Raw genomic sequence first — 25,710 nt, 5'->3', positions numbered from 1 at the left:
TTGTGCTTTTCTAAGAATTTGTCCATTTCTTCCAGGTTGTCCATTTTAGTGGCATAGTGTTGCTTGTAGTAGTCTCTTAGGATGCTTTGTATTTCTGAGGTGTCTGTTGTAACTTCTCCTTTTTCATTTCTAATTTTATTGATTTGAGTCCTCTCCCTCTTTTTCTTGATGAGTCTAGCTAATGCTTTATCAATTTTGTTTATCTTCTTAAAGAACCAGCTTTTAGTTTTATTGATCTTTGCTATTGTTTTCTTTGTTTCTATTTCATTTATTTCTGCTCTGATCTTTATGATGTCTTTCCTTCTGCTAACTTTGGGTTTTGTTTGTTCTTCTTTCTCTAGTTCCTTTAGGTGTAAGGTTAGATTGTTTATTTGAGATTTTTCTTGTTTCTTGAGGTGGGCTTGTATAGCTATAAACTTCCCTCTTAGAACTGCTTTTGCTGCATCCCATAGGTTTTGGATCATCGTGTTTTCATTGTCATTTGTCTGTAGATATTTTTTGATTTCCTCTTTGATTTCTTCAGTGATCTCTTGGTTATTTAGTAACGTATTGTTTAGCCTCCCTGTGTTTGTGTTTTTTACGGTTTTTTCCCTGTAATTGATTTCTAATCTCATAGCATTGTGGTCAGAAAAGATGCTTGATATGATTTCAGTTTTCTTAAATTTACTGAGGCTTGATTTGTGACCCAAGATGTGATCTATCCTGGAGAATGTTTTGTGATCACTTGAGAAGAAAGTATAGTCTGCTGTTTTGGGATGGAATGTTCTATAAATATCAATTAAATCTATCTGGTCTACTGTGTCATTTAAAGCTTGTGTTTCCTTGCTAATTTTCTATTTGGATGATCTGTCCATTGGTATAAGTGAGGTGTTAAAGTGCCCCATTGTTATTGTGTTCCTGTCGATTTCCTCTTTTATAGCTGTTAGCAGTTGCCTTATGTATTGAGGTGCTCCTATGTTGGGTGCATATATATTTATAATTGTTATATCTTTTTCTTGGATTGATCCCTTGATCATTATGTAGTGTCCTTCCTTGTCTCTTGTAACATTCTTTATTTTAAGGTCTATTTTATCTGATATGAGTATTGCTACTCCAGCTTTCTTTTGATTTCCATTTGCATGGAATATCTTTTTCCATCCGCCAGTTTCAGTCTGAATGTGTCCCTAGGTCTGAAGTGGGTCTCTTGTAGACAGCATACATATGGGTCTTGTTTTTGTGTCCATTCAGCAAGCCTGTGTCTTTTGGTTGGAGCTTTTAATCCATTCACGTTTAAGGTAATTATCGATATGTATGTTCCTATTACCATTTTCTTAATTGTTTTGCATTTGTTTTTGTAGGTCCTTTTCTTCTCTTGTGTTTCCCACTTAGAGAAGTTTTTTAGCATTTGTTGTTGAGCTGGTTTGGTGGTGCTGAATTCTCTTAGCTTTTGCTTGTGTGTAAAGCATTTGATTTCTCCATCGAATCTGAATGAGATCCTTGCCGGGTAGAGTAATCTTGGTTGTAGGTTCTTCCCTTTCATCACTTTAAGTATATCATGCCACTCCCTTCTGGGTTGTAGAGTTTCTGCCAAGAAATCAGCTGTTAACTTTATGGGAGTTCCCTTGTATGTTATTTGTCGTTTTTCCCTTGCTGCTTTCAATAATTTTTCTTTAATTTTTGTCTTTAATTTTTCCAATGTCTTTAATTTTTGCCAATTTGTCTTTAATTTTTGCCAATTTGATTACTATGTGTCTCGGAGTGTTTCTCCTTGGGTTTATCCTGTGTGGGACTCTCTGCACTTCCTGAACTTGGGTGGCTATTTCCTTTCCCATGTTAGGGAAGTTTTCGACTATAATCTCTTCAAATATTTTCTCGGGTACTTTCTCTCTCTCTTCTCCTTCTGGGACCCCTATAATGCAAATGTTTTTGCGTTTAATGTTGTCCCAGAGGTCTCTTAGGCTGTCTTCATTTCTTTTCATTCTTTTTCTTTATTCTGTTCTGCAGCAGTGAATTCCACCATTCTATCTTCCAGGTCACTTATCCGTTCTTCTGCCTCAGTTATTCTGCTATTGATTCCTTCTAGTGTATTTTTCATTTCAGTTATTGTGTTGTTCATCTCTGTTTGTTTGTTCTTTAATTCTTCCAGATCTTTGTTAAACATTTCTTGCATCTTCTTGATCTTTGCCTCCATTCTTTTCCCGAGGTCCTGGATCATCTTCACTATCATTATTCTGAATTTTTTTTCTGGAAGGTTGCCTATCTCCACTTCATTTAGTTGTTTTTCTGGGGTTTTATCTTGTTCCTTCATCTGGTACATAGCCCTCTGCCTTTTCATCTTGTCTATCTTTTTGTGAATGTGGTTTTTATTCCACAGGCTGCAGGATTGTAGTTCTTGCTTCTGCTCTCTGCCCTCTGGTGGATGAGGCTATCTCAGAGGCTTGTGCAAGTTTCCTGATGGGAGGGACTGGTGGTGGGTAGAGCTGGCTGTTGCTTTTGTGGGCAGAGCTAAGTAAAACTTTAATCCACTTGTCTTCTGATGGGTGGGGCTGGGTTCCCTCCCTGTTGGTTGTTTGGCCTGAGGTGACCCAACACTGGAGCCTACCCGCGCTCTTTGGTGGGGCTAATGGCAGACTCTGGGAGGGCTGACGCCAAGGAGTACTTCCCAGAACTTCTGCTGCCAGTGTCCTTGTCCCCACAGTGAGCCACAGCCACCGTACACCTCTGCAGGAGACCCTCCAACACTAGCAGGTAGGTCTGGTTCAGTCTCCTATGGGACCACTTCTCTTTCCCCTGGGTCCCGAAGAGCACACTAGTTTCTGTGTCCCTCCAAGAGTGGAGTCTCTGTTTCCCCCAGTCCTGTCGAAGTCCTGTAGTCAAATCCCACTAGGCTTCAAAGTCTGATTCTATAGGAAGTCCTCCTCCCATTGCCGGACCCCCAGATTGGGAAGCCTGACGTGGGGCTTAGAACCTTCACTCCAGTGGGTGGACTTCTGTGGTATAAGTGTTCTCCAGTTTGTGAGTCACCCACCCAGCAGTTATGGGATTTGATTTTATTGTGATTGCGCCCCTCCTACCATCTCTTTGTGGCTTCTCCTTTGTCTTTGGATGTGGGGTATCTTTTTTGGTGAGTTCCAGTGTCTTCCTGTCAATGATTGTTCAGCAGTTAGCTGTGATTCTGGTGTTCTCACAAGAGGGAGTGAGAGCACATCCTTCTATTCCTCCATTTTGAACCAATCTCCTATAAGTTGTTCTTGCTTAAGGCAAGCAAACTCCCATCCCTCTGAATATAAAATTAGAAATGTAAATCGAGTACCAATATATAGTGAAAATATATATTTCTATATTTGTGAATGTGGGTATAGGTGTGAGTGTTCATCATGTGTGAGAACATGCATAACCCTTGTGGGATGATCTGAGACACCCCTTCTTTTCATTCAGTGAAAAACTTGAGACCATTAGCCCAAGTCCCTGGGCCCACAGGTGGCCGTTCACGCTCCAGAAGGAAGCAAATACCTGTAGCACAGTAATCCTAGGGCTGCCATGAAACAAGGTGTTGGATCAAGTGATGTGAACCAAAGAATATGCTTTCCTCATGGAAGAATACATGAGGCTTCCTTCAGAAAAAATAGTTCAATGGAGTAGCAAGTGATGACAAGTAAAACCAGTGACGGTCTACTCAATACTCTGGCCTGTATGGGAAAAGAATCTAAAAAATGAGTGGATATGTGTGTATGTATACCTGATTCACTTTGCTGTACACCTGAAACTAACAACAGCATTGTACATCAACTACACTCCAATGAAAATTGAAAACAACACCACCACCAACAACAAAAACAAACCAGTGATGGGCTTTTCCGACTTCATTGTAGAGCCACCAAAATATGAACGGAAGAAACTTTATATTAGCATAGGACTCAGGCCTGAAAAGGCAGAAGTTACAAGTCTCAGGAAGGGTCAGAAACCCTAGACTCCTTTCTCCTATGATCCGCACATCAGCTTCAGTGGGAAACAGTGGGGCTCCCAGATTGGGATCGGTGTGCACAGAGGAAAGGGTATTGGTAGGGACTGTAGAACACATCAGCGCACGGCTCCCTGCAAAGGTGTAAACAGTACTTCTCACTCTCATCCCCAAGTTCATCAAGTAGTCGCATAAACTTCCAACTATGTGTTCTTTCACTCTCTCCTGCTTCAGGGTGCTTTCCTAAATGTCCCTGGACCACTGCCAGTAACGGTACTGTCCTCATCTGTGGGTCAGCTTTTTAAAGGCAGACTCTCCACCAGTAGGGAGGTGCGAAGGGTTGACCAAGGGATAATTATTTGTTTGGTGGGAGCAACTGGAACTCCAATGGGCAGTTAGGGTGCAGAAGAGAGGCAGAGGTGAAAAAAAGAAAAGGTGTGGGGAGGCAGCATCTATACTTGCAAATATTAGGATCACACCTGTACTCAAGAAGGAGAAAACATCCGTTCCTTTTCATGAAGCAGAGCGCCAGCAGATAGAAGCAAGAAGTAGAGGGAACTCCATGTTATCAAATAACCCCTACATGCCACCCCGGTATAGTACAAGATCAATTTGTCAAATCTTCCAACCATGGGGTAGGGAAAAAATCACACACACACACACACACACACACACACACACACACACCATGGTTCAGAAAGAAGAGCCTGCCACAAAGAGATAGGGTAGGAGAGGGGGAAGGAAAGACAAAGAGGGGAGATAGGTCTTAAGAAAAGATAAATAGCAACCTGCAGTGATTTTCCGTAGTCTGTCATCTCGCGTTTCCTAAAGATGACTTTATGTTCACAACAGCAAATCCCTCTTCAATCTTAAAGGGAGTCAATTTCAGTAGAGAGTGAAGGAAAAGGAACAGGAGATCTGCCATGAGTGATGTTAACGTTCTTAGGATTATGGTGACCGTGGGTATTTAAGTTCCTAGGAATCAGAAAAATTCTGGAAGGGGCACTGGAAATAATTGATTCAAAAAATAGAAACTCTAAGATAACCTTTGTTCCATGGTATATATAATTGGGGGGGTGTCAAGCCAGGTTTTCTTTAATATTAAAGAGAGAGTGACCCCAGAGATCTTGAGGACAGGGCCACAGACTGAAGACATTGGAGTTATATTAAATATATATGCATACATATATGCATATATACATGTACACACACACGTGTGTGTGTGTGTGTGTGTGTGTGTGTGTGTGTGTGGTGATGGTGGTCATGGTGGTTAAGAACATGGACTTTGGAGTCCAGCTGCCTGGATTCAAAACTGGAGCCTGTATCTTCCTGGCTGTGTGGCTTAGGCAAGTTCCCTAACGCTCTGCTCCAGATTTTCCATGGGTAATAATAATATTATTGACCTCATATCAAGAGAATGAAATAAGCTAATATATGCAATGTGCTTATAGCAGTGTCTGTGACACAGTCAGTACTCAAGAAGTTTTAGTTGTAGCTATTACATTATTATTATTACTACTACTATTATTGCACTGCATCTTCTTTTTCTCATCTCTAAAATAAAGAGATTAGAGAATCAATGCATTACATTTTGCTTCTATTATATACTCTATTATAGAATCCATTATATGATTCTATAATATAGGTAGAGTAGAATTTTGTGTTATTATCTTTTTGAATTACCCATGGCCAGAGATGATATTTCTTTTAAACATTTTCTTCATTTTAGGAGGGATTTTTCAGTCATGCCCTTTGCAGTTTAAATCCTGCATACACGACACCACTTGCTTTTTCCATTTAGAGTGATTACCTGCCCTCATGATTTTAACTGCATATTACACTCAGATTACACCCTCAAATATGATGGCCTCACCCACACCAACCACTCTTTCCTGGTGCTCCAGAGATTGAGAAAATCAGCTCACATTGAAATCATACCCTGTTCAAAAAAGAAAGAGTTATTTCTGAAATTGATACAGTTCTTTCCATTTGAAAGTGATGGATTTAATTCCTTACTGATAAGAAAAGACATGGAATTTCAGCTCAATGGAGGGCAGAGGCAGTTGGAGAGGTGTGGACATGTTGGATTGTCCAAAGAACTGTCAAGGAGACATTAATATCAACATACAGTGAATTCAAGTTTGAAGAAAAGTTCCATTAAAACAAAGCCACATGGAATAAACTAATTTGACACAGGTTGGACAATATTCAAAACAAACAGTTATATATCATCATACTGGATCACACCCACTCTAACACCACATTCTCAGACACCTTAGGCTGAAAAAGGCAGCCCAGGGCTGAGCATGTACGTGGGCTTGTGGAAAAGCTGTGCACATCCAACAGGCGTTCTGTTCTCTAGATGCTCAATAAACGCCAGCCCACTGACAGGGCATGCTCTCTGTGTGACCAATTCGGCCTGCAGGGGATTCAGAATAAGCCATTGTTCATCTATTTCTAATGCTATTCAATCCCGCAAGACCTCAAAAAGAGGCTTGGCCATCCCCTGGGCAGATGGGTTAAGCACCTCATTAGTGGTTCCTTCCTGGGTTACACATTGGCTTCATCAGAAAACAGATTTGAAGTGACTAATTTATTACCCAGAGATGATTTGCTCACCTTCCTCGTGACCACGGTCAAGACAGCTGCTCACAAACCACACACACACACACACACACACACACCTTGTTCACCATGCAGTTTGGTAAAGTTTTAAAATTTGATTATGCCAGGACTTAACGAGAAAATAGTAACACATAAACTGATGTTAGGAGTACAAGTGGGAAGGGAGAGACACAAGTATGAAACGACATATGCGTCCAAGTGGTCTGTGCAGCTTGTTTGAAATGTCAGAAAAACTTAAAGCAAATGAAGTAGAGAAATGCTTCCATAACTGATAGTATATTCTAGAATATTCTGTCAGTAGACAACTGTGATGCATGTTTTAAAAAGAACGAAGCAGGTATACACACACACACACACACACACACCCCTTGGAGATACATTAGGTGGGGGAAGAGCAGGTTGTTGAACATACTTAGTAAAGCTCGGGCTCCTCTGTGACACGTACCATGTCGGGGGACGTGGGGGGAGGGTGGACACTCATCCAGGCTTACAGCGTTTCTGGCTGACAGCGCATACCTCCGGGGAAGGAAACTGAGCTTGAAGGCTTTTAATTTTCATCTTGTCTTCATCTACACTTTTCTAATATTTCTACGTACACGGATATTACTGTGACAAATTGGGCTCCGTCTGGTATAAGATACACCTGGGTTTTCACTGGGCTTTCTTGCTAAATACGCAGCTTAGGGAAAGTAAGTTAAATGATCTATGCTTCCAATTTTTCATCCATACAATGAAGTCAGTTAGAACGTCTGTCTCATAAGATTGTTGTGAGTCTTAAATGAAAGAAGGTATGTGGAATGTTTAGCAGAGTGTATACTATACACTCAGTGATAGAAACTAATGTGTGATTTTTATCAAAAGATGGTGTCACAAGGGAATTCCCTGGCAGTCTAATGGTTAGGAATCCACGCTCTCCCTGTCGAGGGCCTGGGTTCGATCCCTGGTCGGGGAACTAGGATCCCACAGGCCACTTGGCATGGCCAAAAAAAAAAAAAAAAAAAGGCATCACGAGAATGAGTGAGTACAGACAAAACACCCATCACCTTGAATAGAGTATCTCCTTAGTAACAAAAAACACTGTAATTATGATTATTAATATTTAATATAATAAATAACAATATAATGGAAGAAAGGACTACTTAGTGTTATGTCACCCAAAGTCACATGGCTAGTGACAGAAGCAGGACTGAAACCAGGGTGTGATTAACCCGATGCCTGTCTCGTGAGCACCTAAGACCTTGGTCCCTCTATCACAAAGTGCTGTCCCCCAAGGGACAAGAACAACACACGAGACTGTAAAATAAGACAACCACAAAATGAATACAACCAAAAACAAGCAACCCAGGTGTTTCAGGAAGAGAAAGTCAAGTATGCAAAAGCAGAGATAAAAATATGATTATGTTTTAGGAAGCATGCCTGCAGTGAGTAAAGGTCTCCTTATTAGGAGGACTCCCAGTGGGCCAGGGGGAAGGGGCACTCCCCCAGCCACCCAAAGCGACTGTCAGGAAAGGCCCAGGAGCATCTCCAGGAGCTGCAATCCATACCAGATCCCCATCCACTGGCTGAGGCTGTATTTTGCTTGGTTTCCAATGATTGCAGAATAATCAAGCAAATTATTCTGGAACAAATTACTTCAATCCAACAATATAACATGACTTTGAAGAATGACCATCCACCTTTCTGAACTGCCCTGTAGTTGTGTTCACATTTCTTTGTGGGGTGTTTTCCCCACTGACCGGGTGGGATCTGTGTTTTATTTTCCATGTAGTCACAGAACCTGGCCAATGCCTGTAGCCCATACAAAGCAAAGGTTTAATTGATAAATAAACTGATGAATGAGTAAATAGATCTGTAAAGGCAGTAAAAAAAAAAATAGAATAAGCAAAGGTTGAAGTTATGTTTGCTAACCAACGTGAAGAAATAAAGTATTCGTAGGACAGTTTCATGTTAGTGGAGATCTTTCACACATCACAAGGAGTTAATGAAGAGGCTTTTTGTGGGAAAGGATGAGAAGGCTGCTTGAGGTGACAAAGGAGACCCAGGGGGTGGCATCTGGGTAAACACGCTTTCTTCAAGTAATTTAAAAGGGAGAACGAAAACCACGCTTTTAGGATGAGTATTCTCTTTTCATGTAACAAGAAAATATAACTTGGCTTACTGTCAGAATTTATCACCACTTTGCCTTGTCCATTATTCCTGCAAAATAGGAAACTGAACTGGCAGAATGTCTCCACTGAGGCTAGGAAAGAAAAATCTGACTCCATCAAGTCAGTCCAAAGATATACTGTCCACCACAGCAGTTTGTAGGACAGGATTATACCAGCGGGGTTGTCGTGGGTGGGAGTGGTGCAGAGATCATCCACAGCAGAACAGCAATACGTATCCAAATGGAATGCTGTGGGAATTTATCAGAGATTTCTCCAATTAGAGCTGGAGCCTTGGAGCTTAGCTCTGAATCCACCCGCCAGGGAGCAGTATCAGTACTGGCTAAATAAATGATGGAGCTGTCCTAAACACCCCTGACGTGCAGAGCTTAGGATGTGTTCAGACTTTAACCCAAGGCAGCTGATGCTGAATAAGCAAACTGTGTGATTGTCCTCCACACATCAGCACACACAACTGTACCAGGTGCCCAGAGCAGACGGAAGGTTCCACGATGTTCCAGAACTCAAGGTATCACCAGTTGTATATTGAACATAAAGTGATGCAAGTGTTAAACTAGCATATAGGAGTATCATTTTTATAATTTTAGCCTTTCTACTATGAATACATGAGACATTTATCCATGTATATCCCCAGATGGTTTTCTGCAGTTAATTCAATATCAGAAATTCTGAGTTATATTAATCTTCCAAGGGAGCTATTTTAGACCATTTGGAATTGATATTGAGATCTGTATCTCCATAATGCAAAAACATATAAATTCATCAAATATTCGTGATCATAGAAAACTTAGAACTGTATATGTGGGATTAGACACTGAAATAGTCAAATCCCAAGGGTTTGTAGCGTTAACGCTTCCATTTAAGAGGAAATATGATATTAAATTTTAAATAAATTAGAGATTTGCAATGCTTCTCTTCAGGATGAGATAACATTATCTTTCATCAAAAGTGTCTTATTCTAAGTGGATACTTTATGAAAGAGAAAATATTAAAATATTTAATATAGTCTACTGGACAGAATTTTGGTTAAGATTGAATTTAAGCTCTGGGGAAAATAGACTGATAAATTTGATCACATAAAAACTCAAGGCAAGTGCATAGACAAAATACAACAAAACACAAAACAAAGCAAAAGAAACCAAAAAACCCACACTTCAAAACAAATACTGTAAGTAAATAAAAAGAGAAAATTAAAAAATTTGCAACTCCTATTATAAAGGGTTAATTTCTCTAATAAATAATGGGCTCTAAAAATTGAGAAGAGGAAGAACCTAATAGAAAAATTGGCAGAGATCAGAACAAATAATTTTCCAGAGAAACAACACAACATCTGTGAACATGTAAAACAGATGTTCAATCTCTTTTAAAAGTTTAATGCAAACTGAAACTACAGTGAGATATAATTTCTCACCTATCAAAATCACAAGCTTAAATGTTTGATAGCAAAGAATGTTGGTATGACTGAAGGAAAGCATACGCTTCCATTGCCGGTAGTATTACAGAATGTTAAAATCCTTGTGAAAGATAATATCTTTCAAAATTACCAAAGAATTTACTCCATGATCCAGCAATCCTACTCAGGGAATTTATCCTAAATGTATAGCTGCAAAAGTGAAATGGCATTGGCACACGATTATCATGGCAGCATGGTTTGTAATCACAAAATATTGTAAAGAATTGTCCTTCTTTAGGAAATCACTTAAACTATAGGACTTCCACACACGGGAATGGAAGTTCTGAATATCTGAACATATATTCCACTGAAGTTCTCTATATACTTTTATGGAAATTTCTACAGGAACTGCAAGGTGTCTAAAATCAATATAGTAGGCTACTATTAATGAAAAGCAGGTAGAAAATAAGTAGACACAATCATGTGTATTTGTATTTATACAAAGAACAAACTGAAAAAGTACATGCAAAACTAGTAAAGGTCATTTCTTATTAGGGCAGGAGGTGTAATGAGATGGGCAGAGATAAAAATGGAAGGAAAGGTTTTCAAAATATACCTTCCCCTGTAGTTTTCTCTATGGGGAACATGCAAATACGACCTCTTCAAAAATAAAATTCACATCAAAAGCTACAGTAGAGTATACATTTTGTTTGTTTTTTTGTTTTTGTTTTTGTGTTTTTAAAAGGAGCTTTATTGAGGTATAATTGACGTATGATAAATTACACTTAAAGTATACACTTTAATAAGTTCTACTACATGTATACACTTGAGAAACCATCATCATCCTCAAGATAATGGATAGAGTGTCCTTAGGCTCCTGATGCCCCCTCCACCCTCTGGAAACCAACCATCTGCCTCTGTTACATAGATTAGTCTGCTTTTTCTAGAGTTTTTTTTTTTTTTTTTTAAACATCTTTATTGGAGTATAATTGCTTTACAATGGTGTGTTAGTTTCTGCTTTATAACAAAGTGAATCAGTTATACATATACATATGTCCCCATATCTCTTCCCTCTTGCGTCTCCCTCCCTCCCACCCTCCCTATCCCACCCCTCTAGGTGGACACAAAGCACCGAGCTGATCTCCCTGTGCTATGCGGTTGCTTCCCACTAGCTATCTATTTTACGTTTGGTAGTGTATATATGTCCATGCCACTCTCTCACTTTGTCCCAGCTTACCCTTCCCCCTCCCCGTATCCTCAAGTCCATTCTCTAGTAGGTCTGCGTCTTTATTCCCATCTTGCCCCTAGGTCCTTCATGACCATTTCTTTTTTTTAGATTCCATATATATGTGTTAGCATATGGTATTTGTTTTTCTCTTTCTGACTTACTTCACTCTGTATGACAGACTCTAGGTCCATCACATGAAAGAATGCTCAACATCATTAATCATTAGAGAAATGCAAATCAAAACTACAATGAGATATCATCTCACACCGGTCAGAATGGCCATCATCAAAAAATCTAGAAACAATAAATGCTGGAGAGGGTGTGGAGGAAAGGGAACACTCTTGCACTGTTGGTGGGAATGTAAATTGATACAGCCACTATGGAGAACAGTATGGAGGTTCCTTAAAAAACTACAAATAGAACTACCATACGACCCAGCAATCCCACTACTGGGCATATACCCTGAGAAAACCATAATTCAAAAAGAGTCATGTACCAAAATGTTCATTGCAGCTCTATTTACAATAGCCAGGACCTGGAAGCAACCTAAATGTCCATCGACAGATGAATGGATAAAGAAGATGTGGCACATATATACAATGGAATATTACTCAGCCATAAAAAGAAATGAAATGGAGGTATTTGTAATGAGGTGGATGGAGTTAGAGTCTGTCATACAGAGTGAAGTAAGTCAGAAAGAGAAAAACAAATACAGTATGCTAACACATATATACGGAATCTAAGGAAAAAAAAAAAGGCCATGAAGAACCTAGTGGCAAGACGGGAATAAAGACACAGACCTACTAGAGAATGGACTTGAGGATATGGGGAGGGGGTGGGGTGAGATGTGACAGGGTAAGAGAGTGTCATGGACATATATACACTACCAAATGTAAAATAGATAGCTAGTGGGAAGCAGCCGCATAGCACAGGGAGATCAGCTCGGTGCTTTGTGACCACCTAGAGGGGTGGGATGGGGAGGGTGGGAGGGAGGGAGATGCAAGAGGGAAGAGAAATGGGAACATATTGTATATGTATAACTGATTCACTTTGTTATAAAGCAGAAGCTAGCACACTATTGTAAGACAATTATACTTCAATAAAGATGTTTAAAAAAAAAAATCTACAAACAATAAATGCTGCAGAGGATGTGGAGAAAAGGGAACCCTCTTGCACTGTTGGTCGGAATGTAAATTGATACAGCCACTATGGAGAACAGTATGGAAGTTCCTTAAAAAACTAAAAATAGAACTACCATATGACCCAGCAATCCCACTACTGGGCATATACCCTGAGAAAACCATAATTCAAAAAGAGTCATGTACCAAAATGTTCATTGCAGCTCTATTCACGATAGCCAGGACATGGAAGAATATACATTTTAAAGGAAAAACAGAAAGCACCAACTTTCTGTAGGTTAATTCCACACATTGGTCCATCTCCAAATCAAGACTTTCCATGATGGTATTTCCTGGATGAATCTGTTTGTCATATATCACACTCTCCACCTATATAGATACAGAGAGAATATGAATGCATTGGTTCTTCTGGTTAAATTGTGAACGTTGTGAAGCCAATAGGGGTTGTGTCATTTTATAACTATTCCTGTGATACTGAATCAAACCGCATAGAGTGTATGACCATTACTTCTAGTTGGAGAATTATATGCGTGTGTGTGTTCATTGTTGTGTCTTTGGCTGGTGAGATGGTGATTTGGTTTTCTACTTAATTCTTGAGGGGACTTTTAAGTTGTCTACCATAGGGGTGTATTAAATGTATAATCGGAAAAAATCAATAACAGTTGCCGTCAAGATTTTATTTCACTGCCAACAAACCCAGTTCAAAGAAAGACCACTAATAGATGGTAAGGGCAATTAAAATGAGAGTCAATGATACTTGGATGAGGATGTATTGAGGACCATGTGAACCTCGGCTCTCACGTGGTGCAGGAGGTGGCATGCTTCCCTAACAACCTCCAGAGGCCAGCCCACCCCTACCAGCACAGTTAAAATGCAGAATTGTTTCTAAAATCACAGAGATTTCCCAGAAACAACAAATACTCTGGGCCCACCAGTCAAGGCTGAATTCTGAGTCCACTATTGTACTCTTTGCTAATGATATAGGCTGCCCATTTCCTTAACAAGTTGGGTTTGTTCATTGGAAAATGTAACAAATAATTTCAAGGTTATGTCACTCTTGGCAAGCGCAGTAACTCTGGTGGAAAAAGGAAGTTTTCAGAGCGAGGCAAAGACTAAAATCTTATTTGGAGCCACCAGCCTACAAAGCCTGCAGTAGAACCGTAGTGCTCAAATTCACAGGGGTCTCTGATGCTCGCAGATATGGAATGCCAACTGGCTCTTAAAAGGATGTAAGTTAGAAGAGGTTCATTTATTCAAATTCAGCCTCTATAAGTAAGGAAATAGCTTTGGAATATACATTTTATTTAGTATGTCTTTCCTTTAAATGTTTGCTTGGTAAAGGCTACATTGTCCTTGCTTCTAACTACAGCCAACTTTCTGATTATTCAGATGGTTATTTGCACGGACTTGAGTTCTTATTTCCTTCCCCTTGTCCACTTTTGTAATTTTACTGTTTATTAGCCCTTGCTCCATTATATAAGCAAAGAAAGGGAAATTGAGTTGAAATAATTAACTCGTTATAAGCTAATTTTATGTTAAATGTTCTATTCCCTGGCTATGGAGGATTAGACTACTGCTTTTAGGTCAAATTTTATTATTAAATCTATTGAAACACTTTTTTTTGTGGGTAAGAGAAAGCAGAACAGTCTTGTGCCCTGACCTTGGCGATCCGATTCTACCCTCACTTTTGTCTGCAGTTCACTTGGTGACCCTGGATGAGTCATTTGTCTCACTGTCCCTTTGTGTTTCAGCGGGACTTTGTGTTCCCGCTGACTCTGTAAAAACACTCTGAGAAAAGAATCAGGGAAGAGAACTTAAAATGCCCGTGAAATACACAAACTCCCGAAAGGAAGTTTAATATGAATTCAAGGGCACGTGCAAGCAGATTTGTCTCTAACTCTGGTCCTTGTGCATAACTACCACCCAATTAGCCATGCATGTAAATCGTGACTTGTTCCATAGCATAGACATTTCATTTTTCTAAGGTTCTGTTGGGGTGTATTACTCTGAGAGAGAAAATCACATTACAATCAACTCTAGTCACATCCAAAATATGATTGTATATGCTTTAGATTACAAGCAGAGCTAGGGAATTATATTTTTGGGAGAACTTTTTTCTGTTCATACCATATTCCGTAATTGCTTAATTATGATGGTACCTGCCAATAACATTTAGCTAGAGAGATGTCCTAAATCTGTCCTAAATACATGACTTCCACTGGCTAAGAAGAGCCAACAAATACATGATTTTTTTTTTAACTTTTTATTTTATGTTGGAGTATAGCCAATTAACAATGTTGTAATAGTTTCAGGTGCACAGCAAAGTGATTCATGATTTTGAGAAAAGAAATATTTTCATTTAAAAGTTTAGTTTTAGCAGAAAAGGAAGGGATGTTAATTACCTTTTTCTAGTCTTGGCAGGAAATAGAGAAGGTATATGTACACAGAAAGTGAAAGAGTTAACCATCTTTGTTCCCCTGGCCTCTATAAATTCACTCTTCCCTGTGCAATAAGGCATCCTGACCATATCAGCAAGGATGGTGACAACCAGTGTAGAAGATGCCTGGGGTTTCATCCCAGTGTTGAAGCCTTAGTCATACTGTCCCCAAAGAAAGGAGGCTATCAAAAGAGGCTCAAGAAAACTTGACAATCTGCTTTTGGTTTTTGGCTTGTGTTTTTACACTCACGGGCCGTATATCTATGAAGCAGTTTGAGGGAACTAAACAATAAATCCTGTCTTTTCACAATATGTGTATTGACTAATACCTCTCACTTCCTGGCTGAGTATTTTAGTGGACATTTAGCTGTGTCAATCTGGTTAGACTTCTTAATGGAATACATTAGTTAAGAATTTGCTTAAGAAATCAACTAGTTTGGTAATTGATTAATGGCTTTCATTGGTAATACATGAATTTTTAGAAATATTTTATAGTTTCTAGAGGAAGAGTTTGGAGGAAAAAAGGAAATCAAGGGCGGAGATAATTTTTTAAAAGTCCTATCTGTATAACTGCGTAATCTTATTTTAATAGAAAGTATTAAAATTGGAAACAATACAAAACCTCAAAGGCAAGTAAGACAACTAATGCAAAATGGGCTGGAGGATTATGGAGGAAACCCTCTTAAACATATACTTGACTTCTGGCCTATAAAATATTTGATATACTTCTATTATAATCTCATGGTTCATATTAAAATTCTGATAAACTGACACATAGTTCACATATTAAGTAAAACTTACAACCTGAATAATCTCTCTAAGCCTCCTCATTTCCTAGGCTACAAAGTGGAGATACTGAAGTATACTTTTGTTAAAATTAGGAAAAGGTGTGATAATATATTCTTATCACATCAAAAAGTAGCATCAAAAAGATTATTTCACATGTTCACTCTCTTATCACGAATTATAAAGTAATACAGGCTCCATTAAGTGGGGATTTTTCATCAGAGTGATTTCATATTTTCTAGTTCATTTGTCTTTTCCTCTTTTCTGTTATTATTACTGGAGGATTGTATATTTAGGCTAGGCAAAGGACATTTTAATCAGGTGGGACATTTTTCAAAATTACTCTTCAGCCTATATCATGAAAATAAGAGTCAACACGCATGACACAGACCCCAGATATTTTAAAAAATAGGTTACCAAACATGCATCCCATGAGTTAAGTTACGATGTATAAAAGGAGGAAAACACTGAGGCTACAAAAAATGTAATGGCTGTTGATAAATATGATTTAATTTTTATGACCCATGAAGAAGAAAAGTTGAGCCCCTTGGAAACAGACTATACAAGGATGTATTTATATGTATATACACATATGTGTAGAGATGTGCATATACATACATATACATAAAAAGGGATGTCCTTTCAGGATGAAAACTTGAGAGAAGGGCACATTACAGAAATCCAGGTGATAGCTCATTAAGCAAAGTTGTTGACCAGGCACTTTACAAGGTTAAGTCCAGAAACACTGGGAAGGTTTCCTTCCAGGGAAGGAAACTGTGTCAATGACATCACTGGAAATGAACTCCCAGCTCTACACGCAAACCTATTCAAACCTTAATTGCCTGGGTCAAGTCATTTTAATCGAATGAACGCTATCGACAAGGACCCTCATCAAAACAGCTATACTGTAGGGTGTAAATGATGGCAGCAGGGCAGGCAAAACTAGCAACTTTTAAAATTAATTTTAAAGATGCTGGCAATTGCCTGGAAATTCAGACATAGAGCATGACAGCCAGTCTTCCAACTGAACAGATATTTGAAATCAGATCTTTTCAAGAAAATGAAGCATCTGTCACTGCTAGAGTTTTGGTTTGCTCTCTGTGTGATGTACATTTACTACTTCTCTCTTTCTCATCATCTCACACTGAGCCTGAGCCCAGGCTATGTGTCTGTAGCCAAGTTACTCACCGGTTTGCCTGATGTTCTTGTACTGAAAGGAGAACCTTAAAATAGATGATCTTAAGAGATTTTCAAATCTAGAATGCATTGACACTAAGCCGTAGAAACTCAGGGCAAAAGAAGTACAGATATAAAAATGAGACAAGTTTGTTGATGAATACATCAAAGCCTATCAATTTGAATGAGTACCATTTTTAAAGTAATACTAATGCTAATAATAATAAAATGGCCAGGCTCAAGGAGTGCTAACCATATACCAGATACAGTCCTTCTATATACATACATATTAATCCGCATAAAAAACCCATGAGGTTGACAAACAGAACACAGAGAGGTCAAGTCACTTGCAGAGAGTTAAACAGCAATTGGCAGAGCAGAGAGGCGAATCCGCGGTCAGACGGTAGAGCATGTGCGTTACAGTCACATTCTCCCGCCTCTCTCAATAGGCATCCTCTGTCCTTCCAAGATGAATTAAACCCATGTTTCTGGTGCACCTGCTTTCCTACTTTGGCTTTAGCTGTACCAGAATCCGCTTTCCCCAATTCAGTTTATGCAGACTCTCATGACCCGTTAGGACTATATTTCAATTCAGATCTTGCCGTAAAACCTCGTCAGTGCAGCCATGATGGTTAAGGGTTGGTGCTTTTTCTGGAGTCAGACATATCTGGATCTCTTTCACATCTACATCTTTGAAATGAGAAAAATAATAGTAATTACTCCTAAGTGTTTTGTTAGGATTTCATGCAGATAAGCCTTACTGGAGGGCCTAGTGTATGAACAAGACTAGAAGCTCTTTAGCTATCTTGTCTGATTCTGCCTGTTCAGAAGAAACTTTTCCACCTTTGTAGGGGTGCAGAAATTTATTAGAACCCAAGGCATGTCCTTCGGGGTTTATACATGTCATAATCATTTTTTCAGTCAACAAACTTTCCTAAGGATCTTGTCTCTGCAAAAAGGAGCCAAAAGACCCATCTCTGGTGTGTGCTCACAATCTGAGGCCACAAACATATGAAAAGTCGATCACAGTAAGTGCTTTAAATGCTCTGAGAGATGTAAGAACAAAAGTAAGGAGCAGTAGAGAGTAGCTTGCTTCCCGAGGTGTAGAAAGAGCATCCTTCCGGAGATGCTCACACCTGCATCAAATTCCTGCCCCACCAATTTCTAACTGACTTTGAGCAATTTAATCTCACTGAGATCTCAGTATCTTCATTCATAAAAGTATGTTGTTTGGGTTTTATTTTTTGAGTGTTCGATACAAGTATGTTTTGATGAAGATAATGATTTTTCTTTGCATATTGACAGGCAATCCCTGATGGCAGCTCAAGTAATCAGCAACTTGCTGTCAGGATTGGCATTTGATGGATATTTTTGTCCTTCCTGGGGCCTGTCACAATGTCTAAGCCACCGTGGGTCCTGCGTTCTTGTGTTGGTTTACCTGCTTATCTGCGTTTATAGCCTTCTCTGCTGAAGAGGAATCATTTTGTTCTAAGTTTAGCGTCACAAATAGAATTTATCCTTGTTGGAAACCATGGCTTCCATTTGTTTTATATTTTTTGTGAATTCTGCTGAGTGAGGGAAAGTGGGAATATGAAGGAGTTTAAAAGTCATCAATCCCTCCTATTGGAAGAAGCTCTGATATCTATCATAGAAAACCTGTGAGTGACTTATAACAAAGAGGGGGCTTGAAGGAAGAGAGATGAAAAAAGAAGTTAATAAAAAGCTATGTGTTTATCTGTGGCTAGCCTTTCTGTTGGACTCTTCTAGAAGCTATTTCTTACTGTCCACAATTCTACTGCTCAGTCAATAGAGGGCAGAGGCGCAGAACATTGAGACCCGGAATTCTGGGAAAATCTAAGGGGTATGTTCGTCCATCAGCCAGTTGGTGATGGGGACCATTGTAACCAATGCAATCAGCCAATTAAAAAAATATGTGATCAGCAGGGAAACGATTGATGTTACTAAGGGAACCCCAGATGAGAAGCTAACCGTTGGAACTTGAGAGGACTCACCAGCCCTGGGCTCTGCAGTCTTGTAGTGGAGTTCCTTGGAAGACTGGAAAGTTTGGCAAGTGGCCACAAAAGTCACATGACCCAGAGAGTAGTGACAAATCACAGCAGGAGGGAAATATGGGAAAGAGCAAGAGGAACACAGACCTGAGGAAAAAATGCAACAGCAGCAGAAATAGCAGTGCCAAGAGGAGAGAAAATGTAGGATGAAACATCAAATTCTAGCTCTGCAACAGTTGAATACTGAGCTTATACAAATCATTGAGACAGAAGACCCAGTGGGAAAATGGGAAAAGGAGTTAAGCAGGCACTTCATGGAAGAGGAAATGCAAATGGCCAGCAGGCACATGGATAGATTCTCAACACCACTAGTCATCAGAAAAATAGAAGTTACTTACAAAACAGAAATAGACCCACAGACATAGAAAACAAACTTATGGTTACCAAAGGGGAAGGGTGGGGGAGGGGTAATTTAGGAGTTTGGGAATAACATATACACACTACTATATGTAAAATACATAACCAACAAGGACCTACTATATAGCACAGGGAACTCTACTCAATATTTTGTAATAACCTATAAGGGAAAAGAATCTGAAAAAGAATATATATATGTATAATTGAATCACTGTGCTGTACACCTGAAGCTAACATGACATTGCAAATTGACTCTACTTCAATAAAAATTAATTAGGTAGATAAAAAATTAATTAATTAATTAAAAAATTAAAATACAATACCAAAGTGAGATACACTGCACACCCAACAGAATGAGTGAAAATAAAACAAAATTAAACCTGACAAGACATTCATAATAGCTGAAAACTTGATACCACTCAAATTATTTATCTATAGCAGAATGGATGAACAATATACAGTATATTCATGTATAGAATTACTATACAGGAACAAGAAAGAATGAATGACAGTTACACCCAAGGATGGATCTCACAGAAATCATATGAGTGAAAGAATTCAGACAAATTAAAAGTACCTATTTTATGAGTCTATTGATATAAATTTTAACAAGAAGCAAAACTATTTCATGGGCCTAGGACTCAGTACAAAGGAAGGCTTCTGGGATACTGGGGATGTTTATGTATTGATCTGGATGGCAATTACAAGGGTGTTTACAGGTGTTCCACAGGGGTAAAAATATATTGAGATGTACATTTAAAATTTGTGTACTTTACCTTAGGTATGTTATGCCTTACATAATTTAAACAAACAAACAAACAAAAAGGAAAATAATTTTAATCAAGAAGTTACTGCTGCCAATCAGCAGGAAAATATAAGAATCTCAAGGAAAGGACAACTCACAAGAGAACTGAGCTGTGTTGAAATTTACTTCTAGACACATGCAGTTAAGAAGTTTTCCCATTGCCTAGTGAGAAGATATTAAACAAAACCACATTTATCCAAAACCACATTTATCTCATACTTGTAATAATGAATTACACTTGTATCTAAGAGAAATTGTTTCATCTACAAGAGTTTGGGTTCATCTAAACTAATTTATTTCCTCTTTTTAAAGTTTTAAGTTAAAGGATTCTGCTCAGGTAATTCACACCTGGTATTAAGCCCTGATGATTAATTTGATGGTTCTCTAAATAGAAGCACTGCCTTTCTAATTGCTTACATTTCCAATTTTTGTGTTAATTCTCCCAGTTAAAAATTACAAATACTGTTGAAATTCTTTAAGTAAGTAAGTAAATTTGTTAAAGCCCCTTCCATAAATGAAAAACAAATGACCAAATTCTGCCCACAGATGGCTAGGTGGCAATGATTACGATTAGGCATCTTTGGGTGACCCAACAAGGCTAGGCCCACAGGACACATTGTGAGGTTTATAACTCCATCACTTCACCGGCATCATGTAGCACTTACTAGAGGTTTTCTCCCATGAGACTTTCATTGCTTTGTGAATCGAAAGCATCTCCTCAGTTTCTAGAGCAGATCTACCTTACGTATTCTTTATTGAGCCTCATTCCGATAGAATGTAAGACACCTTACATTGAGACAGTCACAAACATAGGTATAGAGGACGTTGTTCATTTCTTAAAGAAAACTAAGAATTAAAAACAAGAGTGAATGCTTTGATGATATTAAACCGCATGAGCTGTTTGTAAATTTTGGAGACTAATCCCTTGTCAGTCACATCATTAGCAGATATTTTCTCCCATTCTGTGGTTGTCTTTTCATTTTGTTTATGGTTTCCTTTGCTGTGCAAAAGCTTTTGAGTTTAATTAGGTCCCATTCGTTTACTTATTTATTTTTATGTCCATGACTCTTCTCAGTATTATGTAACAACCTAATTGGGAAAAGATTTTGAGAAAGAATAGATACATGTATATGTATAACTGAATCACTTTGCTGTACACCTGAAACTAATAGGACATTGTTAATCAACTATATGCCAGTATAAAATAAAAAGTTAAAAGAAACAAAAACAAACAACAACAACAAAAAAACAAGGGTGAATGCACACAATTGAGTCAACGTGAGATTTAAAAGTCAAATCCTAAAGCACTGTGTACTTTCTAGGGGCTGCACATAAATGTGGCCTCATTTTCTAGAAGACAATTCTGATGCTGGGCGTATGGTTAGTGCTCAGTGCGTGGTGACTATTGCTGAATGAAGATTGGGATGGAGAAAACATAGGGCCAACTGGAAACCTACACCTAGACTCTTTTTCCTTTCTGAGGGACCTTTGATTTCTCTTTTCATAGCTTATTTTGATTTGTGAGTTTCAACTGTCCTGGTTCCTAAGCCCACCTGCTTCTGATCTCCTGGCTTCCTGCTTCCAATTATCCAGAGCTCACACTTCCATTTCTGGCTTATTTTTATTCTTTGTATTTAATAACTTGGCCTTGGAATTCATGACCCTATACTGGTGAATAAATATCGACAACACTCAGTCCCTTAGCAAATGAACTGTGATTGAACACAGCAAACATACAATTGAATATCAGTGTCTTACGACACACTACAGTGTCTCTTAAAAAAATGGCGACAAAAAGAAAACACCACTAAAATAATTCATAACCTGGTCTCTGTTACCTTACACAACATTCTGTAGGGATTGGACACGATATTCAGCATCATTTTCAATCCAAGTCACATGGATTAATCCTATATGGGGAGACAGAAGAGACAGAGTGAATGAATGGCAGGCTATGCATAATAAAATTTTAACAACTTTGTCGTTATCTGTTAAGTAGGAGTAGGGGCAATTAGTATTTTCTTTCTATTCATGTGTTTTCAAAAATTTTTGCAAAGAATTTGAATTTCTTTGGTAATCAGAAAACATGTATTAAAGAACAAATACCTATTGATGGGTATAGCTAACCAAAAAGAAATATCTTTAGCAAATAAATCTTCAACTTTTATGAATTGTCTAGGAGCCCAACTTTATTTTTTTATTTTATTAAAAAATTTTTTATTGAAGTAGAGTTGATTTACAATGTTGTGTTAATTTCTAGTGTACAGCAAAGTGACTCAGTTATATACATATATACATTCTTTTTTTATATTCTTTTCCATTATGGTTTATCCCAAGAGATTGGATATATTTCCCTGTGCTATACAGTAGGACCTTGTTGTTTACCCATTCTAAATGTACTAGTTTGCATCTACCAACCCCAAACTCTCAGTCCATCCCTCTCCCTCCCCTCCCCAGCCCTTGGCAACCACAAGTCTGTTCTCTATATCTATGAGTCTGTTTCTGTTTTGTAGGTAGGTTCATTTGCGTCATATTTTGTTGTTATTATTTTATAATAGCCTAGAAAGGATAACTGAAAACACCGAAGTTAGTGAGTGGACCAGCCAGCATCTCTCCATTTGCTTTCAGCCCACTTCACCCAGTCCACATGTACCTGTGCTACCTTGCACCTCACCGCCTCACTCACTCTGTTTATGTAGATAGACGGTAAGATCTTAGTTTACGTTTGGCTGATTACAGCTAGTGCTCAGGTGCAGCAGTGCCCAATGGAGCTGCCATGAATGTTTTATTCTAGACAACTCAGCTAAGATTTAAAAAGAAAAAAAAAAAAAAAGGAATGAAGTAAGAAAGAAAAGAAAAAACCCTAAGAACCCTATTCTTCCATTGACAGAACACGACTTAGAGGTCAGATTCGCACTGGTATGAATGGTACTTCCACGCCTGAGTTTCCCACACGTTCACCCAGGCTAAATGGGAAAATTGGAGACCCTTTTCCCCGGAACAGACACAGCAGCAAAAATCTGTCTTTTCAGATTTTTCTATATGTATCCTCCCCCAAATCCTGCATTTAATGTGTCACACTCATTAAAATTGATTAGGGCAAAGTTGAATGATTTTTAAAAACTCTCAGCTAATTGTTTCTTCATTAAGTTGGGTAATTTGTGATTCAAAAAGGATGTTAGATTTCTAGTCAGGTAGGACTCAGCTCACAGTTCCTGATGGAAAAAAAGTAAGCTACAGAATGGAGTTTCAGAAATCAATGCAAAATAATAAAAAATTAAAACGGAGAAGCAGTCTATCAATAGCGCGGCTGTAACAAAAGGGAGGCTTGTTTTATATTGATTAGCTACTGTTAAATAATGTATCACTGCTTTCCAACAGTGCCAGGGCTGTTTATTGCACGGGGTAGTTGGATGGAATCGAGCAATCAATACTGGAGCTGTAAGCACACTTGAAAATGCAGTTCAGCAACCCACGTCAGAGTAGTTTTGGGGCCATTAAGCTGTAGTGGCCTGGAAAAAGGTGAGTAGACCACTCACTACCTGCACATAATGCTTCGCAGCCCCCCATAGAGAACACTAAGATTTGGTTTCTGTTAAGATGTGACTAACTCAAGATGTTATATCTGAATGCTCGTCTACCCTCATTCACTCATTTCATCTACAGATTCCACCGCTTACATGAGTTATGCAGAATTGATCAGCCCTTTGGAAGATACTAATCAGCTCCACTTTCTCACTAGGCAGTTATCAAATATGTTGGCAGTCATTTCCTTGAAAAATCATCCTGCAATAGGACGCTTAGCTCTATGATTCTCCTCCGATTATTTTATCATTTAAAAGCAACAATATAGATTGTAATTGAAAAACATCGTTATTATCTCAGGACTCATGATCCTAGCAATGCTTAAAACTTAACAGCAGTAAAAGTTTTCACTTCCTGTGAAAAATAACCAACCCAAAAAAGCATCTAGGCACCCTGATCTCCCAGGAGAAAGTGCTAGGAATTGTGATTTGTTCTTTGGGGTCTTGATGACCCAAAAGCAGGGTTGAAGCATCTGCTACTTAAAAGTTCTATGATTCTAGGTAAAGTCTTTAGATTTTTGAAGTATGTTCATCCACAAAATGAAGACAGTAATATCTTCTCTTTCTGACTTATAGGACTTCTGTGGGAAGAGAAATAGGTTAATGTACATAGTAGGCTATGAACCAGGTTCATATTCTTTTTTGAAGAAAGAGCTGAAGAAAAGGACTAGAGAATCCTTCATGGGAATTAATAGTTATTGCTATTGCTTCCAGTGGTTATTGCTAACGAAACCAAAGTGAAAGTTAGAATTGGACCAGTATCACAAAAGTTGTGTATTACTGAATCTTCCTGCTAATTAGTTAATGTCTTTTGGTGTTTGTTTTATTGTATTATATTTGAGAAAGAATTTCAGGTGGCTTAAACATATATAAACTATCCAAAGTAACATATGATAAAAATATGGTGAACAAAAATCAAACAAATAAAAAAAGAAGGGTGGAAAAAGTGAGGCCAGGAAAATACAAGAAACACATATGATTAGGGCATCACTCTGGTGGGTGGGTTTAGCAATGCACTGAAGCTGGTTCATATCCCTTTATACAAATCCAACTGTGCACTTTCCTTCCCAGCTCCACCTGTTATGACAATATCGTGGTAGCTCGAAATCAGTTTTGGTGGAAGAATTTACACCTGAAAAATTGGCAAATACCACAAATCAGAACTTTTCCCCAGAAATCCAGTTGTGAAACATTTACCAGCACCTTGAATGGGCTGAATATCTGGCTGTAAGCTTGAGAGAACCGAAGAAAAGGGGAATGCTGTTTGTTACACAGTTCAAAGTCAATAGGAGAATTTTTATCTAATTTGTAAGCAAAATTTGTAACTATTCTTGTTACTAAGCATAAGTATTTCTTGCTTGGGGTTCTCACACAAAAAAGGACTATATGAGGTCATGGGAAATCCTCTCCAATGTCCTGGTCTCCCACCAAATTCAACAAAAACAGTAATCTATGAGTAGGGGGATTTTAACATCACACTTTTAAATCACCATGGTACCACAAGTTATAAAGTTAACTAGGCAAGATATTTTTTTTCATGAAAGAGCACAAATTATTATTTTTTTACATCACACTATTCATTCAAGACAATTAAGAATGAAGTCTAATAACCATGAGAAATTAAATAATCTGTATGTAGAGAGGAATAACCAGAGAAGAGGAGAAGATATAAAGTATTACTGCTATAAGACCACCATCTCTCACAGCTGGGGCCCATTTCTTAACCAATTGGTTGACCCTTGGTTATCAACTTGATGGGTATTATTTCTGGTGAACAGTATCCTCTGTTATTGTCAGAAAACTCAAAGCAGTTTACAACTTGCTCTGAATATATTTATATTGATATACAGGACATAATTTTTAAAGCACAAACTTTATTCTTACTAGAGATAGTAGTCTGTGTTAAAAAAGAATCTTCATTATAACAGTGCATGTGTGTGTGTGTATGTGTGTTTTCAGATTTACCTGGCTCTGTAGTGCAATATTTTATGTCCTTTTCATTAAAC

The 25,710-nt window shown here is 38.3% G+C and overlaps 1 long non-coding RNA gene across 1 annotated transcript in view; it reads right to left on the bottom strand.

Annotated features, from left to right (window-relative positions):
• The window catches only part of LOC309625729, a 553,067-nt gene extending 534,150 nt beyond the window's left edge, over positions 1–18,917 (bottom strand). The window contains exon 1 of the long non-coding RNA XR_014242712.1: positions 11,619–18,917. This is a non-coding gene — a long non-coding RNA (uncharacterized lncRNA). The remainder of the gene's footprint in view (positions 1–11,618) is intronic.
• Positions 18,918–25,710: the final 6,793 nt, after the last annotated feature.

Source organism: Balaenoptera borealis (assembly GCF_965194805.1).
Source record: "Balaenoptera borealis genome assembly, chromosome: 3".
Lineage (NCBI taxonomy): Eukaryota > Metazoa > Chordata > Mammalia > Artiodactyla > Balaenopteridae > Balaenoptera > Balaenoptera borealis.
Note: the sequence above shows the minus strand (reverse complement) of the source record. Positions and strands in the feature narration are given on the sequence as shown.